Below are 14,974 nucleotides of genomic sequence, written 5' to 3'. Positions count from 1 at the left end.
CCCCATGTTCATAGTATCTCCTACAGTAGGACATGCCTGTGTCTATATTTTATAACAAAAAAACAGCTCCAGGTCAGGATGCCAAATTGTTCTTGAAGCAAGTGAATCTGGCAGCAAAGAAAGAGCTCAGGCCGTCTTCTTGGCCATAAAGCAGTGATGGAAAGGTGAGCAAGACAGATGGTGATTGCTATATCAGACACTTGGCACTGCTAATCCTCAATTCTTCTCTCAAGTGAAAACCTTAAGAGAAACCCCCACTTTCCCAAGTATGTTCATGAATTTAATCCAATGGGACCTGGAAAAGCCAATCAGCCATATGCCCACAGGGAACAACCCTTCAGGAGGTGCCATGGTTACACTTGCAACTTGTCACCTGTAACTCCTCCAAGCGAATGGCCACATATTTATTTACATTCTGAGACTTGAATTCATACTCTTACCTGGGCAGTGTGACATGTCTCTCCACCACTGCTGCTTGCCAGGGAATGCATCGATAAGGACGGTGCTCCCTCCTGCTACCAAGGACAATGTGCTCTTATTAGCCCTGGAGGCTGGACATACTTCTTGTTTCAGCAACCTGGAGTGAACATGGAAAGCACCTGGCTACAAGAGCTGTAAACAAATAGAAACTTGACTGGAAGTTGCCACATAGCACAGGAATTTAAATGAGATCCAAAGCCAGGCACCTCCTATTACTAAGGAAAATTCAAGCCACCATTTGTCACTGCACAGTTCTATTTTCCAGTGCCAACACACCCCGACCAGAGACAGTTTGGCACTGAGGATTCACTGGGCCTGATGCAATGTTCCCAGCCTGGGATCAGATGAGTCCTAACCCAAGGCTGAAGGAAGCTTGAGAATGAACTAAGAGAAAATCCCGCTGATGAAAGTTGCTGATAAAGGCAGCCGCCTCCAGCCGTTGAGCAGCACTGCCCACAGCCCGGCTCCTGGCGTGCCAGGCTGGGCAGGGGCTCAGGGGCTAAGGACAGTCCAGCCCAGCACGTGCCCACCAGGCAGGAGAGCAGGATGCTGTCCCATCCCACAACAGAACAGCTCTATCTGAGTGAGCAGGAGGCCATGCCACAAACACAGACAGAGTCAGACCTGCATTCCACCGTCCATGAGGAATCCTTGGGCAGCTGTGCTGTAATGGCTGAGTGTAGGCACCAGGCACTCTCCATTTTCCTGGGCTTGCTAGATATCCTCTGTGCAGTGGACAGATATATCTACTTTCTACTGTGGGCAAGATTTGGGAATTAAGAGGGTCTCCAGAGTGCCTGTGTTTCCTACCTGCATACTCACAGTGTGCTTGTTGTGGTGCCCCTTTTGTAAGAAGGCATCTATTCTAGTTATCCCAAATATTAGGAGTGGAACTAGGTCCCACAATTTGTTTTGCACCGATATATGACATTCAAACAACAGCAACTTCTCTCCCCTGCTCTCTATGCATGGGTACACACTGCAGCGAAGTAGAAAGCACCACAGTTGCAGAAACAACTTCAGTAACCACTGTGATCCCTGATAATTACTCTCCTTAGCCTCTCCTTGTGCCTTACAGATGCTTGATGGCTGCTCAGCAAAGCCAGCCGCGTGCTCTACCTGCGCAAGACTCTTGGTATCTGGTATCAACGTGACTAACACCGACTTGCAGGTTCTGTCACTTACCATTCCCAAGAAACTTTCTCCCGGAGGCAGTCAAGGCACAAGGCTGCCACAGCAGGTATTTTGCCAAGTTAAGCAAGTGAGCAGTGCTATGTGGCTGGTTGACATTTAGAGCAGAGCAGAGGAAGACAGACTGGAGGGAGATGTTGCAACCTTGTTTGTGTTGGCAGTGGATGGGGTTGCGAAAAAACCCTAAGAGAAAGTAACAAACAAAGGGTGTGTCTTGAAAGGAGATTGAGTTCAGAAACCTTTGCACAACACGTGCAAGAGCCAGGTGATTGCAGAGCTGCCTTTCCTTCACTCTTGTGACCTAAATCTCCCAACAAAAGGCACTAGTATGTGCAAATACAACAAGAGCCTCCTGGCCTCTGGACCTGGTTTTCCAGGAAGATAACCTGGCTCTGTTGTACAGAATGACACATTGAGGCGCAGCACTGGATGTTTTTTGGGTTGTGTTTAGGGACTCAGGGACTGTTTAAGATCAGCCTTGGGGGTAGTGGCCCAATATTTTAGTTTTCATGCGGCTGAGTTTCTTCTAACATAAAGCTCCTCTTTACATTGCCTCTTGTAAGTCAACCATTATATGAGTGAGTATTTCAGATTCTTTCCACTTGGTTGTTTTGTTCTGGGTTTTTTTGTTTTGTTTTGTTTTTCTTTTTTCCCCAAAATAGGAAACAGCTTTTGTTTATTTGGGGGAGTGGAGGGTTAGCACTCCATGTGTGTTGCTTTCACAGAATCATAGATGAGTTTGGGTTGGAAGGGACCTTAAAGTTCATCTAGCTACAAACCCCTCTTCATGTGCAAGGGCACCAGCCACTAGTCCAGGCTGCACAGGGCCCCATCGAACCCGGCCTTGGACACTTCCAGGGGTGCTTTAAGAAATATTCTCTCAGTCCAGGCCTCTAGAAGAGTACAGCAGGCAGAATCATGCTGTACCTGTTAGTTACAGGGCGAAATAATCTTTGCAGCTTTTTTGAAGCTCCAGGAGTGAAGTGGAAGTTGCTCCTTTATTTGAACACACAGTATGAATTATTGTTCCATCTGCTGTGAGAGCACTCCCATAGAATACTGCTGTGTTACTGTACAGTAAATTTTTCTGAGCCCATGTTATTTCCTGGGAGAGGTGCTCATAAGAAGACCATTACTAGAAAACTTCTAAAATTTTAACAAAAGTTAAAGCTATAGCCTAAAAACCATAGTTACCACACTACTCAAAAGAGATTAATGCAACATAACTTTCCAACATAACACATATAGTATTCATTTTAATATTTGCAAAGAACCAATCATATAATATGCATTTTTCACAGCATGGTGTGTTTTGAGGTTGGCGGGGGGGGGGGAAAGGCAGAAGGACATTAACATGAGAATAGTCATTTATTAAAACTCTGCAGCCCTGAGAAAGAAGAGAAGGAATTGTTGCTTTCAGAGATTGTATGTAACAACTGACAGGGGACTTCCCTTCTTCTCTACTGGAGTATGACCTCCATTCATACTTAGCTGCTCTGGTTTATATCTATATGTTGTAGCTCTAAAACCCTCAGAGCCAAGTTCGTCTGCAATATTTTTTACGTAAAGCATTTATTTTAACAGCTTCCCTACACGGACTGTGTGCAGTTCTTTGGGGACAAGGCCATTTTTCAAAGTTAGTGCTGCAGAGACAATAAAAAAGAGCTAAAAGAGATTAGAGTTTTGACTCTTACTATATATCAGGGAAATCTTACTGGAAACCTCAGACAGATGCACAGTAAAAAGGCTAAGCATGCTGCTTCTGTGATATATTTGCCTGAAATTGCTAGAAGACTCATATAACTTTTCCCTGTTTGCACTTGAGAAACAGATTGCTTCACTTCTTGATCCAAAGTTTGAGCAGTTCATGCTTGAAAAACTGCAAACCGAGGGGCATTGGCTGATAATCATGTAATTGTGCTGCTTTTCTGTCCTTTTTTTTTTTAGTGTATGTTGACAGCACATAAATCATTGTAGCTTTCCAGATAGTTATATTGGTAGAGCTCTGCTCCCAGGATTTAAAGACAAAGTCTTGCAATATGAGGACTGAACATGAGCTGAGCCATGGCCGCTATCGCTGTCATGACCACTTTGCTGACAATAAAAGGAGGTTAATCCAAACAGCATCAACTGCAGGCCTGTGTACAGCAAAGTCACACTGGCTTTGTTTATTATGGGCTAAGAGGGAGCACATGGAGAGTTACCACAGCTCAGCTAATATATGGTAAGTTGCTAAGCTTGCAAGCCTTGAGTCCCTATTTTCTGATTCACATCTGACACAGGAAATGGAAGACAATAATTAATGAGTGGAAGAGGAGATATGACTTTACAATAGAAAGAGATGGTGAGATAACCTTATTACATATTTCACTGGATCTTTTACCAAACAGATGATAGACTCATTATAAAGGGTGCACAGAACAAAGGGAACACTGACATTTAAAGAGATTCTGCTCCGGAAATCAGCCACAGAATTGGCATGATGGGTTTCCGTGACTTTTATGTTTGGCTTTCGGGTGAAGGAACAGCTTTGTGTCTATTAGACCTGCAAAGTGTTGCAATGTGGGAGTCAACACTGATTTTTAGTCTGATGAGAATTTGGTCTTGAAGTATGCTTCTGTTCCTTCCTCCACCTCTTTTTTTCTTTCTTTTTTTCTTCCTTTTTTCTTTCTTTCTTTTTTTTTTTTTTTAATCTTCATTTTCCATGAAGACCAGCTAGCAGCTGCTTTTGCTCCACTGTTTACTTTTGTTTGTTTTTTCTCACTTGTTCATAGGGCAGGGCTGCTTTTCCCACTATGCTTTTGCAGCTTCAAAGCTGTCTTCACACAAGCTGATACTACCCTGGTTTAACCAATGTGAAATTTTGCATTTGGTGATCTACATCAGGTGTAGGATGTCTTATCCTTATTCATTTACAAAACTCTTCTAACCAACCAGAGATTAAAAACCAGCTTTATTGATAACAAGAGGGTCTGCATGGCCTTGTGCCCTGATTTAGTTAAAATGTCTTAAAGCTGCCCACTTTTAAAATAGTGCCATGGAATATGCACTCGATGTGTCAGAAATAATCATGCCAGGGCTGTACAAGCTATTGAGTTGTACCCTCAGAGATATACTATAAAAGCCTTTGTTTTTAAGGAGCCTGGAAAATAAGAATTAAAATGCTTGTAAGACTGAAGTCTGTAAGTGCACTTGTGGAATTGAAGAGTGGCAATACTAGAATAATGCACGGGGTAAGAGAAAACCACAACTGGCTCCGTGTCACCTCTCTCTTGCAAAGCACCCTCGACAGACACCACAGCTCCTGGAGTGTCTTTGGGAGCAGTGGGTGCTGCCTGGTTGTATTTGGAATCACTTGGAACATGATGGGCTTAAAGCCAGCTTAAGTCTCATAAAAACCTGTAGATAATACCCAAACAAAAGGCTGTGCTGGGGCCATTTTGCACTTTCTGAAATGTTTCTCAGAATTTGGGTTCACAGGAAATTGCAACTTTCCGGTCTGATTCAGGAAAACATGAGATGTCAGATTTTTCTGTGGAACAGAGGTTTCAGCACTCATTCAGCTCAGCCAGCAGGTGAGGAGAAGCTTAACAGTAGCACATGGAGTTAGTGTCCACCACAGTAATCCCTTGAGCAAAGAGCACAAGGCTGGAAAACTCTGAAAGGGAAGTCAGAATGACCCTAACAGAAAACCTTTCCTAAAGGAAGCCACATCTGTTGAAGCTGGCATGGAAGACTGTTCTCAGGAGGAGCGAGATGCAAAGTTCAAGGGAACTGCCTGCGAAGACACACGGTGACGGCGCTGGGTTATATAATGTGCCTTGGTGTGAGGAAGCTCTTTGTTCTATTTACAAATCCCTGTATTACTGACAAGGAAACTTTGATGGCTGCCTTCCAAAGACAACAGCGAAGAAAGAAATAAAGGTGGGTTTTTCTTTGTCTTGCAGCTCCCATAAATCCCCTCCTATTCTGAAGTGTGATTTTTAAAATTATTTTTCTTTCCCCATGTGTAATCCCATTGCAGGTTTTACAAGTATAATTACAAAGCAATTAAATGTGGGAGCAGTGAGGAAGACTGTACCGAGGAACACTGAGCCTATTTGTTTGAAAACTCCACAGGTGCTGGTTACAGCTTTGAAACACCAAGGTTATTGTGTCTGAAGAGTATTGTTTCATCCACAAAGAGGTCAAATACCGGAGAACATTCTTGGATATTATGTGAGATTTAAGCGAGACTTGTTCCTCAAAGACTACCTTATGAACCAGTTTATCTGATACAAAAGCTCCCAAACCCAGAGAAAACTGAGGGTGAGATTGGAATACCAACGGAGAGGATAGAGCAGAGGCCACAAAATCATGAATAATGCAGAGTAGAGGGAGAGAGATTGAATAATCACTATTTGCTATAGCACGAGAACACTGATTTTCATTAACAAACAATCACAATCATTTTTCTCTGCAGAAACAAGCTTTTATTAAACAGATTCCTCTAAGCCAATCTCTGGGACTCTGCCTCTACCATTCACTTTTCTGTACTCCTCAGTAAATATTTAGACTGAATGGTGTAGAGCTGTAATGTCCTCTGGGAATAATCTTTGGTACCTGTCACTAAATCCATTCTATATATTTGCTGGTGAACAGTTTGGCTGTAGACTAGATGCTGTTCTTGCTATTCAGTGAAACATTTCCCTGGGTACTTTAGGGGCAAAAGGCATTTATTTGGTAAAAGCACATTATAAAGAATTATAAGGTAGAGATAGTCCTTCCAAGTTTTGTTCAAACTCCCTTTCAGACATCAGGAGTTCTTTATCTCAGCTGTCTATCTAGGAAAATATTTACCCATTATAATGACCTAATCACAGGAAAGGGCCAGGGCCCAATTTTCTCATTTGCCTGCCTGTCTCATTGTGGGGTGAGGCTTGATTCAGGGTGTGTACCAGTCCCAGATCCCTGTGCAGAGCATGCAGGTGGTGCTCAACACCAACAGTATTAACCAATGCAATGCTCTGGGTGCTGGGGACAGAGTCTGGGTGCTCTCAAATGTTGCCTTGTGATATACAGCTTCTCCATCAGGGCCTTCCTACCATTTGGGCAGCATGACCATGTCATCTAGGAACACCAAGGTGGCTAAAGCAAGGCTGAGTTGATTGTTGTTCCTACCCAAATGTAAAGAATGAGTGAAAGATCTTAACTGAAAGGCGTTGGATCCATTCTGCTTAGGACAAAAGCAGAGCAGGAAAGAGCCCAGATGGAGTTATGGACATTCAAAGAGTTGCGCTGCTGTGTTTCCACAGGTGAAGTTGCAAGATGATCCCTCTGTAATAAGATAGGGTGGGAAAGGTTATATAATTAGGTTGCTTGTTGCCTTAAGCCCTCCTTCTCTGTAAGCTAAATAAAACAAATGCTTCAAGGATAGGTCATTATCCCTGATCAGCTGCCCAAAGGGAGGAAACAGAGGGTGGTAAACAGCTGACACATGGGTGTAGACAGCTTTTGAATGAGTGGAGAAAGGTGGCATTTTTCAGTCTATGGCTGGGAGAGGTGAGATGTTGAACAGGTGAGATGGGCCTGCAGAAGTTCTGAAAATGTTAGAACCGTGTGGCTGAAATGTAGACAGGATAACACAAATACCAATTGAATTGTTTTTCTTCTTTTCCCTGCAGTAGGTGTGAGACTAAGAAACAAAGGTGGCACCAAAATGTCAGCTTTCCTGAAGCTTTGGAGCCGTTTGACTATCTCTAAAAGCTCTGTGCGGGTCTTGTATTTGTAAGCACATTGCTTCAGATTCACAACCTCAGCCAGCCCTTGCTAGGAACCTTACCACATTCCTGGAGCTATGGTGGCTGGCATCAAACAGATATATGAAGTGTTCTGAGAGAGGGGACAGAATACACATAGGTGGCTCTGACATCTTAAGGATTTGGCCAAGGCACCAGTGAGATCCTAAGGTTTCTCCAGTGCAGCCACAAGCCCAGTGTTCTCAAGTTAATACTTTGAAGGAATGATGGTGCTTCCAGCACACATTTACTCTCAAATTGTCCACTAGGTTAGAGACAATTTGGAAGAGATCTATGAACAATCTGGTTTAGCTCTCTGCAGACATTCCTCTCCAGCCACAAGCAGCTCATGAGCAGTTTGAGCCCAGCTCCGGTGCCAGGGATCTGTCACCTCACTGGCAGCAGGGCTGGGCTGTCTCCTTGGTGATCCAAATTTTTGATGGTGTGAGGAAATGCACATTCAGGGATGGCTGAGCTCAGGGATACTGAGGTACCCTGTACTGCCTCTGTGTTCCAAAGTGAGATGGAGTAAGTGGAGCAGCCTGTGGGCAGAGATGCTCTTGGTCAAGGTCAAACATGGGTTGAAATGGATCTATAAATTCTTGAGTCAGTCCATACTTGTGTGCTATACGGAGTTCTGAGGGTAACTAATGGAGGTAAGGAGTCCATCACTTTCATAGCCCAGAGTGATCTCCCAGAGCCTGGGGAAGGGCTGTTGTCTCCTTTTATTGATGGTGCACTGAGGCACAAAGCTTCAGAGTACTGGGGAGAAACATGTTGGACAAATGTTTCTCATTAAGAAATGTTTATTTGTCAGACATGATTCCTTTCATGTAGTGCGTGTGGGAGCGTATCCATTTTAGCAAGATACTCTAGGAAATGTTTTCTTGGAATCAGCATGGAATTTCTGGCTGAGATGGTCCTTTGTTGTGGCATGGTTATTCCTGGGCTGGCTGGGAGTCTGTAGGTCAGGTCTTGGAGCTGAGGCTAGCAAGGTGGGGAATTAAAACAGGCAAGCTGATTCTCAGTCACTTCTGGCTCTGTGATTTGTTTTTCACTGCATGCTTTTTGTCCTTTGTTACAAGGGAGAAAGTCCTCCAAAATGTTGAGAAGTTCTGTTTTTGTTGCAGTAGAGATGAGAAAGATTCCTGACTCTCCAAGATGTTGGCAAATGGTGAAAGCTTTCCCAGCTCAGTTCAAGCTGCAATTTTCCCCAAGTCCCACATCTGTTCAATTGCAGAGCTGCATACTTAACCCTGGTTTTCTGTATAGAAAATTAAGTAAATAAAACAATTTGCTTTTGAAAACTATTACTGACTAATCATCTTGTGGAGAAAGGGCAAAGCCAGAAACTGGAGAGACAGCAGCCATGTCCTCTCCTTTTGACCTCATTGTCCTCTGTTTACAAGCTGGTATGTCAGATTGGTCACAGCTCTCAATTCTCAAGGCAGTTGTTTTCCAAATGAAATACTTTTCTTTAGATGATTTTCTTTGTATATATCTTTAGTATAAACCAAAGTAACCTGTTGCTTCTTCAAGGCTTTAAATAATTTAGAACCTCTGTAGGTGTTTTGAAGCACTCCACACAGGACACCTCCTGAGCCAGCAAACCCAGAGTTTCACTGTTGCATAGGGCACTGTCTGATGGCACCATGGGATTTGGGCTACCTAATAATCCAACATCCACCTCAAGTTACTGGGAACATCCACCTCAAGTTACTTGTCTTTGCTATTACCAGCTGCACAGTCTTTTGATTTCTTAAACTCTTCTCATCAATCCTGTCCTTCGCTCAAGTCTGCCCAAAGGCTCAGAAAGGGAAATGGAAATGTCCAGGGGTCAAGCACAGAAATCAAGTTCAGATGAAAACTATCAAGAGAGAATGTGCTGCCTCTGAGCAGGGTGGTCAGAGGGTCACTGGCTTATTTTCCAGTCCTGCCAAAAAACTCCTCTTGGATCTGTTCAATGCAGCGCAGACTGATTTTCATCCAGAAGAGCTCTTCATATTTTAATTTTGGTTTCCTTTTTCTTTTCCTTTGTTCATTGTGAATTATTTATCCTGTGTTTCACCAAGGGAGTCTAATTTTCTCCTCTTCTTCCTTCCTAATATTTAAGATCTCTCTAGGTGTCTCTGCAATACACCCATGTTCCCTGATTGAAGGAGTTACAGACAAAATCTACAGTTAGCATTTTTAGCTTACAGAGATAATATTTTGTGGCTGTATACATTTCTATGTGCTGTAACTCTATTTACTTTAGCAGAAGAGTCCTTAAGATTGACGAATGAAGAAGCATCTTTAAAATATCTATCTTCCAAATGTGTTAATGCCTATATAGGCTATATGTCCCTGTGGAAATAAGAAGAGGCATTCTTTTAATAAACAATGGAGTGCATCCAGTTTTTCTTCCTACTCAAGTTATTTCCAGCACATTCACTCAAATGCTACCAGATTCAATAATATTTGTCTTTTTCTTGGCTTCTTACATATATAGCTTTCTTCCATGACAACAAGTCCAAGATTTTTTGGAGCTGAAGCAGGAATGATGATGTGTTTTTGTTGTTGTTGTTCTTCTAACCAGCTGTCTTTGCTCATCTTGCTGTCACTAGGAGAAGACATCTGCTTAGTACATTCAATATTTTCACTTTGATTCTCAACAGGGAGGTCAGAGCCCATGCAAAAATGTCCCCCAAAATATTTTGTTACCACAAATATTTCTTTTAAGACTGGGGTACTTTGTTTATTCAGTGTAGGCTCCATAAAGTATTTAACTGATTCTCTTCCTGTAAAGCAAAGCACTCATGATTTCTGTGCTCAAATCTGGGCATGAGACATTTACCATTAGTGAGATACTGTGCAAGATATTGGATGGTATAAAATACTAAATCTAGTGGCTTCTGCTTTAATTATTACACATCATTCTGATGAGATACTAGAACTTTGCTTTTTTTTCCCCACTAAACTGAGACCCAGAAAGTGAGGATTGTTAATGAAATTATCAACTTCTTTACAAATTCTTTGTGTAATTTCATTAGAATTCATTAGAAAAAATGAGTAGTGCTAGTAATGGTTTGGATATGCCAAAATGCTTCAGGCAGTTCTTTCTTCTAGCGCTAGCTAGTCCCCTTCCTCATTAACCAAAGATACAGTCTAGCAAAACACTTCAATCCTTAAATCCACCCTGTTCAAAGGAACGCTTAAATCTAAGCTGAAATCTCTCTGGGCTCAAATTGGATTTAATCGTGTCCTTAAAATGAAGTGTGTTACACTAACACATTGCTCAGCTGTACTTCTCAGCACTGGAATATAACAGTTTAACAAAACTTTACCATTCCTGAGGCACAGGCTACTGTGGCCTAGAGTGTAGATGAAGCAGAGCAGGGAGTGGAGCCTAAAATGTTTGCAGGAAGGTTTATACTTTCCTGAGCTACCCCAAACTCACCATGGACAACAGTGAAATGATATGGAATTAGACAGGACTGATGGCCAGGTGAAACTGAGCATCTAGTGAACCACTTGCAACTCCGAGATGTGCCCAGAGATGGAGAGTTTGATGATGGTTACTATCTCAGATACACTCACAGAAAACTGGGGAGTTAGTTGGCAACTGTATTTCTCACCAGTGAAGATTCCCTTGGGGTTTTGGCCCAGTCTCAATTGCTGTCAGAGATCTGTGACTCACTAAAGCCTGTTCAGTACTGTGTCTTGCATTCCTGTCTGGGTGCAAACATATCTGCAAAGTGGGGAATGACAAAGCTTAGCCCCACTGCTGTTTCTAGATTCGTTCTACCAGGCAGCACACGTGGATCTCTGCATCAGAAACAAGCACCCTGTTGGGAAAGTAATTCAGTCTTGCACGATGAGTCTTTTCTCGCCCGTCTGCCTAGTATCCATGCTGGTGTTTCCTCATTCCTTCCCCAGTGCCACAGGAATGCTGCTGCTGTGAGCTCAGGTTTTGCATGTGCTTCCAAGAATGCCCTTTAGACTGAAGGGTCAAGTGTGACACTGCACCTCTTGCTGGAAACTGGCGTCCTCCTGGCGAGGTGGGTGAGGAGTGCTGTGGTTTGGGGCAGAGGAGTCTCCAGTTGATCTAACACTAATTGCATCTGATCCTTGTCTGTAAATTAGGTGGCAGCTTTCCCAAAAACACATGCTTAGTGTGTTTTCCAGCCTCTTTGGCTTTTACATGCAGAAGAATTAGTTCACCAGGTGGGTGACTTTCCTGTTGTTCTGGAATTGTTGCTAGTGAGGGAATATCTCAGTTCCCCACAATTTCATCTGATTAAGAGCTGACTTGCAACAAAAGTGACTTGGGTTAGAGATAAAGCAAACATATCCATCTGTGAAGCTCTGGAATGGATCCTCTGGATGATAGTCTAATGAGCAGGGTAGGTGAACCCCTGTCAGTTTAGGCAGTGCTGCTCCTGCTTTATGGCCTGAGAGGTGGAATTCCTGCGGCTTCCCATCCTGAATTTTTTGTTTTGTGATTTTTTTGCATATGAAATCTCACTGAAAAGGAGAGACCCAAACTGAAAAGCAAGGCTTCACTTGCTGACTTCTGGAAACTTTGCACAGAATGGGGTCTGATAGGAGGTCATGAGGTGTCATTCCCTGTTTTAAACCTTGTGCTATGGATTTCTAAGGGCTCCTCTAGACATGGGAAGGTGAACTGACTGGTTTCAGTCACACAATACAGGGAAAGTAGGAGCAGAAGCCAAGTTTCCAATCTCCTAGTCATGCACCTTAAACACTAAAAAACTTAATTTCCTTGAATTAATACTGGCCCAAGCTGACTCCTGTATTCCTGCCTCCTGATTGGCCTATGCAATGTCAGGCATTTCAGTCTTTTGCTGTTTAATTCATTTTGCTGCTATGGTGCAGGGTGCGGTAGATATTACCAAAGGAATGATTGTATGTTTGCCAGTGTTTTTGATTCTTTCCAGGCAAAGAGCAGATTTTCACAGCCAGGCTCAACACCTTGAATTTTCTACTTTCATTTCCAAAGTGTATGATATTGGTCATGATAGGAAACTGAAAAAAAACCCCAGAAAATTCATGTTGTGTTTGACAAGGCAGTGACCATTCTGGGCAGCACGTCACAAGGGTAATGGGCTGCAAATCAAACTTCTGCTGCTGTGCTGCAGAGGATTAGTCACAGTTCATCTACCAGCAAAATGGAGGTAGTAGTAGTTACTATCTCAAACTCTGGAGGCTCAAAGCTTAAAACTTTTGGGATGATTTAAAGGACGCTGCTATGGATGAGCACAGTATTCTATCTTCTGTTAACAGCACTGGAAAATTTCATAAGCTTGATGGATAAAGAAGCAATACTTGTTGGATATGGGACCAGGAAAATATTTGACCACTGCTTTTGTCTGAAATAGTAAATGAAGAACAGTTGTCTCATCTTGGGCTAAAGGGATTTTTTAGTGTTCATATACTTCCCCTAGATATCAGTGACACAACACAAGGACTGTTACAGCTCTGCAAGAAAACTTGAAGAAAGAAAACCAAAAGAGGCAACAGTTCCTGTGTCTATCTTCTTTTGAGAGCTCCACCATGCTGAGACTGACAGACGTGGGTGCCAGGAAACCCCTGGTTATGACCACCTGCTCCTAGTGGAAGAAAATCCCATTGTGACTTATCCTCGGGTCGCAATGCAGGAGCACGAGCTCGCAGCCCAGCACTCAGCTGGAAGGGGACAGGTGAACTGTGGGTTCTGCAGGAAGGAACTGAACCTGGGTTTACAGAGCCTCAGGCAAAGGCTTTGGCTGCTCAGCTTGAGCTGGTGCTACAGTCTCTTCCATCTGGAAATCAGCCGTGCCGTGTCTTTCATAAGAGGCCAGGTTCACAGAGCACTGCTGGCTCTCTAGGTAACACCTATGGCACTGGGTGACTCATGTGCTCTTCAGCTTTGGGCACTGGGTGACTCATGTGCTCTTCAGCTTTGGTTCAGGATCTCAGCAGAGTTTAAACACCAGGTAGGCAGCTAGGACAAGGCTGGGGTATTTCTAGTCATAGTCCTAATGCTTAGAAAACACCTGCAGCCATGTCTGCTCATGCAGATTTAGCTGCAGTGCTTCTAAGGAGACAATCTGGCCCTGGCATGCCTCTGTTCCTGGGGGGAATTTAACACCCCTGGTACACAGGGCCAGTGTGAGACACCAAATCAGCCCTAGAGGGGGAGTTTGCACTGAGGACTAAATTTGGGAAATGCCAGGCTTTCCCTCCTGAGGAGTCTGTCAGGGTGGGGTGAAATCTCTTGGGGTCTCTGATTGGGAAGTACACTGATTTTGGCAGCCAGGGAAGGTGGAGAGAGGTTGAATCACAATTCTCTGCTGCAGCTTAAGTATTTTAGGCACCGACTATCCTTTTTTTTGTGTCCAAATGAGCAATCTTGCCCTCCTGGGGCTGTCAAGTGCTGACTGTGGACATTAAAGCTGGTAATGGGATGAGATGTAAACACTTTCTTGAAAGCACACACCAGAGCCCTTTATTTTAAAAATGAAATACATTTGAAGTGCCTACAAACTCACCCAGAAATCTCTTTCCAAATCAGTAAGGTTTGGCAAGGCTCCCCTCCACAGCCTGAACACAATGTAACCCTTCTGTCTTCCCGTTCTTTTCAGGGCAGATGGAGATACCGAACAGCTACTTAAAGAGTAACATTCCATTATAAAAACAATCACATTCAACATCCCAATTTACTTTAATTGCAGTCCTTAGAAATAGCCACAAAACAATCAAACAGAGAGCAATCAGAAAATAGTTCCCCTCTCCCCTCTCTTATTCGCGACAAGTCTGGTTTTGAATCTGTGAACAGGCAGCTCCTTTAGAACTCCCTGCACCTTTTTTACCTCCCCTCACCTTGTTCTTTGCCCCAGCTGGGGAACAACAGATTAAAAGCTGGTTGGAGAAGCACCTAAAGAATCAAAAGGAACCCTGGACAAAACTTCCCTGTGAAAAGTTGGGTCCTGCAAGGCACAAGGTACATTTCTGGGCCTGCGGCTCTCCCGGTGCCGGGATGCAGAGCAGGAAGGTGATGCTCACCGGGTCGGGGCCGCCTCCATCCCCGTTCCCCCCCGCCCAGGTACCGGGAGCCGCTGCCGCCCGCGCCCCCCCAGCCGCGGCGCAGCGCAGCCCCCTCCCGCCGTGCGGCCGTCCCGGCCCCGGCCCCGGCCCCAGCCCTTACATGGACAAATCTGCCTGCAGGGAAAGGCAGGAATTTGGGCCCTTGACGTCAGCCGCGGGCAGAGCGCGGCAGCCCGGCAGAGCGGGAGGCAGCGGCCGCCGCTTTCGCTTTTTGTTTCGGGGCCGTCCCGCCGAGCTGGGGGCCGCCGGCCGCCCCTCCCCGCGCCCCAGGGAAGGTAAGGGCCGGGGGGGGCGCGGCCGGAGGGATGCGGGAGGCGGCAGCGGCGCGGCCGGGGGGATGCGAGGAGGCTGACGGACCGGAGGCAGGCAGGGAGCGAGGGAAGGAGGGAGGGATGTGCGGGGCGGAGCGCGGGAGGGGCTGTCCGGGAGACGCGGCG

General features: G+C 44.5%; 1 protein-coding gene and 2 long non-coding RNA genes across 6 annotated transcripts in view; 2 read left to right on the top strand and 1 right to left on the bottom strand.

Moving 5' to 3' along the window:
• Positions 1 to 3,722: 3,722 nt before the first annotated feature.
• LOC140684748 (uncharacterized) lies at positions 3,723 to 8,758 on the top strand. 2 transcript variants are annotated; one of them, XR_012057476.1, is made up of 3 exons: positions 3,723 to 3,895; positions 5,376 to 5,595; positions 5,696 to 8,758. It is a non-coding gene; the product is annotated as an uncharacterized lncRNA (long non-coding RNA). The 2 variants fall into 2 exon arrangements; XR_012057475.1 differs by lacking the exon at positions 3,723 to 3,895 and having other exon boundaries at positions 5,219 to 5,595.
• On the bottom strand, positions 6,369 to 14,716 carry LOC116808692 (uncharacterized). 2 transcript variants are annotated; one of them, XR_004368687.3, is made up of 2 exons: positions 13,982 to 14,716; positions 6,369 to 9,794 (listed from the first exon to the last, which is right to left on the bottom strand). It is a non-coding gene; the product is annotated as an uncharacterized lncRNA (long non-coding RNA). The 2 variants fall into 2 exon arrangements; XR_005981333.2 differs by having other exon boundaries at positions 6,369 to 6,987.
• Positions 14,684 to 14,974, top strand: part of LPP (LIM domain containing preferred translocation partner in lipoma) — a 332,729-nt gene continuing 332,438 nt past the window's right edge. For both annotated transcript variants that reach the window (XM_072933649.1, XM_072933640.1), the window contains exon 1: positions 14,684 to 14,812. The gene's annotated coding sequence lies outside the window, so the exon portion shown is untranslated. The remainder of the gene's footprint in view (positions 14,813 to 14,974) is intronic.

This window comes from Taeniopygia guttata, chromosome 9 (assembly GCF_048771995.1).
Source record: "Taeniopygia guttata chromosome 9, bTaeGut7.mat, whole genome shotgun sequence".
NCBI classification, from domain to species: Eukaryota; Metazoa; Chordata; class Aves; order Passeriformes; family Estrildidae; genus Taeniopygia; species Taeniopygia guttata.
This window is presented reverse-complemented; position numbering and strand designations above follow the sequence as displayed.